Source organism: Hydra vulgaris, chromosome 06 (assembly GCF_038396675.1).
Source record: "Hydra vulgaris chromosome 06, alternate assembly HydraT2T_AEP".
In the NCBI taxonomy this organism is placed as follows: domain Eukaryota; kingdom Metazoa; phylum Cnidaria; class Hydrozoa; order Anthoathecata; family Hydridae; genus Hydra; species Hydra vulgaris.
Genome location: NC_088925.1, coordinates 51,686,186 through 51,690,000, shown reverse-complemented (window position 1 = coordinate 51,690,000; position 3,815 = coordinate 51,686,186). Strand labels below are relative to the sequence as shown.

The window sequence follows — 3,815 nt, the reverse complement described above, 5'->3', positions numbered from 1 at the left end:
ATTAGTGTGTGTCATTCTGTGGCATAGGAACCAACCTATTTATTGGCAATTTAATCAGACGGCAATACAGTATTTTATCATTTTTGTCAAAACTAACTTTTCTAAAATTGGTTTTCTTATGTTTAAGCAAACATCAATGAAAGCTCTGCGTCTAGTGTCTGGAATTTTGGATTTCAAAACACTGGGTTGTTTGCATTAAATATAAACATACAAATCTAAGTTGCAAATTGCAGAAATATTTTAACCATCAAAATCTGCTCAAACTGTTAACAGTTCGTTGCGTTGGTTTGACAAGGTTCGAACTGATTTTTTTTATATTAGGAGAATAGCAGATAAATCTTCTTCTTTTTTTTTTTTTTTTTTTTTTTTTTTTTTTTAATGTCAAATAAAAATATTTACATGATTATGTATATTTGTTTACTTATGTATTTTTACACATCAACTAAAATAAGAACAAAAACAAATAAAATAACAATAATATAAATAGTTTTTATTAAACATTAAAAAAAGGTAAAAGATTTTTTTCTAAATTCTCCTAATATAAAAATTTCAGTTAGAACCTTGTCAAACCAACGCGACGAGCTGTTTACACTTCTATTTTATATGTTCACAAGTTTCACCAAACGCTTGTCTCAATCAATCAGTTTTTATCAGTAATTGTGATAAATCCGAAAGTAAATGTTGATTTAATGGGAACCGCTATTCAAGAAAGAATCTAGAATCTCTCTAAAATCTAGAATCTGCATTAAAAGAACAGTTACAAGTTGATCATGTCAACACTACAAAGAGGTAAAATTTCATAGTTAGCAACCTGAAGGACTTGTATCTCAATTTACCTTACATGCTAAACCTTACCTTACACGCTAAACATACTCAAACAGGCTGAAGACCAGAAGAATGAGAGATTTTCACTTAAGCCTATGCAAAATAATCAGCCATTGGAGTTTCAATCCAAGCAACAAGCATTGGAGAAAAGACTAAAAAAATTCAACAAGTGAAAATAACCAATAGTTGACATGCGAAAATTTTAAATGTCAAAGCTGGATGTGTTTAGCATGCTTGCCGAAAAATTGCTCTTTTAGCAACGAGTTCTTTGTACAAAAAAAAATTGCTTTTTTGACAATAAGTTCCTTTGTACTAAAAATGTTTAATGAGACGTATATTTTTTACTTCACTTCTTCATCTTTGTAATTTATTGTATCAGTAAATTTGTTTAAGTGCTTTATTTTTATTAAATAAATTGAATTATTTTTTTACTTTTAAAGTTATTAATTGTATGGCTAATTAACACATTTAATTGTATGGCTAAAAAATATGTCTAAGTCAAATAAGAATTTATGTTTAAACTGAATCCAGGAACCATATGTTTTTATCAGTTAAATCAATGAACTATTCTCCACAAATATAAATTTTACCAAATGAAGTTTTGTTATTTGCAGGCTCATTTGAAAGCAAAACTTTTTTATTTTGTATTTTCTATATTAAACTATTTAAATTCAATAAATCAATGTTTTGACAAGATGTCTCAATTTAAACAAGTTAGCAGACAAATGATATTTGTTAACTGAATTTAATCTAAAAGGATACTTCTAAAATTTGATGTATTTTTTGCAAATTTTTTCTAATCTAAGATAGGTTGTTATAAAATCATTTTAAAATGCTTTTATAGCTTTAAAAAAAAAAATCAAAAAACAAAAAAAGAACCGGTTTTTAATATAATTTTATCGACTTTTTAGCGTCAACTTACTGGTTTAAGAAGCCTGAAATAACAATAATTGAAAACCTCTAAAAATTACTTACGGTTTTGAGACCAATAACCTATAAATTATAAAATATAAAAATCTAGCGTAGTGGTAAAAGTGTATATATCGACTCAAGAAAACTTTCTAAGAAAATTTCATTTGAAAACTAATTTTCTTACTCCTAATATACCGTTTGTATTTTCTGATTTCATCTTTTCTAAAAGATTACAACACAATAAAGCCAATAAGGGAACATATTAGCGATTCGATTCACATTCGATGCTTTTAATTATTCAATCATTTATTGTAAATTAAAATATTTCTAGTGTTAATTTATTTGTTGCACTTTTTATTTTAAGGTTTTCGCGACGACGTTTGAATTGGACGTTGTTATTTCGTTAATGTAAAAAAGTTATAATAATATGTGAGTTCTTAATTAATTAGGATAAATATCACATGTATATGATATCTTTTATCTAGTTTTTGCGTTTGTTTTTATACCATTTTACAATTGAAAGAAAAATTTTATTTGTATTCAATTTTAAATAGTTATTTTGCCGCTAATAGTTCTAAATGTTAATATTAATTTGTTAATGTTAATAGTTAATATTTTACGCTATTTGTAAAAATAAATATTCCCGCAGTTTTTGAATTAGATTTTAATATGTATATTTATTGAGTATATTTATTTCGTTCATAAATATGTTATCTTTTTTTAGAGTTTTTGAGATAATACTTTAAGTTCAATAAAAAAATTAGTATTTGTCCAGTTTTAATGATTCACAACGATTTTTCAATAATACGACTTAACGGATTCAGCACACGGTAAAAATTCTTATTGGTTGTTTGACAAAGTAGTATGGAACTTTTCGTGTGTCAAAGTAATACGAAATTTTTTGTGTGATTACAAAGTAGTTGAGACTGTTGACGGGCACCCGGGTGCCCACCCGTTAGTTATTGCCCGGGTAGCATTTTTCACTGATGGGTACCCGTAGTAATTCTTCTGATTTTTTTTATATCAAAGATTTTCTGAAAATATATAACGTTCGGTAAGTTATTTGATTTCCTTATTCAGATGTTCAATGTTTAATAGAATAAACCTCACGTTATGTTAAATGTTTTCCTTAATGTGAATCCAACTCGTTTTTATTATTATTATTTTTTTTGTAATTCACCTCCCCAAGGCCAAGAAGACCACTACAGATGAGGATGCTTCTTGTGGTTATAACCCTCTCCCAACTATATAAATTCGAAACACGAGCCTTGACGAACAAGGCCGCTGCGCGGAGAAACAAGTTGAGCGAGGCACTACCAGGGACGTGGTGGAAATCGAACTCTGAACCTCTCGCTTATAAAGCGAGCGCTCTACCATTACCGCATTTACAAATTTATCTATAGCCCAAGAGATAAATTTGTAAACATCGTTTACAAATTTATCTCTTGGGCTTAACTCTTAAAACCTGGAAGATGAAGAGTATAATCATATTAAAAATCTTTCGAAGAAGTAAAAGTTTCAATTAATCAAATTATGCTATTGTACTTAAAATATTTTCAGTTTCTTCTTAAAAAGGTATACATTTTGTTTAAAAAGGAAAAGATTTAAAAAAAAAAGTTTTTTTTCAAGTGGGATTATTTTAACTAAAATTTTTTTATTTTAAACAACTAAAGCAAAGAAAATAGTGTTATATTTTTAACTCAGATATCAATTGACTGTTATTGAAGAAAATGAATGACTATTTAATCCGCCTTTTGATTGAAAATAGACACTAACTATTTTAAATATTTTCTATGTTTTCCACCCCTAGGTTAGAGTCACTGTTAAAAAAAATTTTTTAATGTGTTAGTGTACTCAAAGTGCATGGTAATATTCATCACTAACCAGGATGCATAGTAGGCGCACAACTAGGCAAAACCTTCATTGACTATAAAACAACAAATTATTATAAATGTTTTTATTATAACAGTTATTAAAAGGTTTTAAGCATCAAAATTAAAGATTTACAGTCTTGAATGACTATAAAAAACATAAAAGTCTCACATAATGAACACAAATTAACAATAGAAATTAAGTTC

General features: G+C 27.3%; 1 protein-coding gene across 2 annotated transcripts in view; it reads left to right on the top strand.

Annotated features, from left to right (window-relative positions):
* The window catches only part of LOC100212865 (uncharacterized), a 16,995-nt gene extending 14,549 nt beyond the window's left edge, over positions 1–2,446 (top strand). For both annotated transcript variants that reach the window (XM_065800423.1, XM_065800422.1), the window contains one exon: positions 2,102–2,446. The gene's annotated coding sequence lies outside the window, so the exon portion shown is untranslated. The remainder of the gene's footprint in view (positions 1–2,101) is intronic.
* Positions 2,447–3,815: the final 1,369 nt, after the last annotated feature.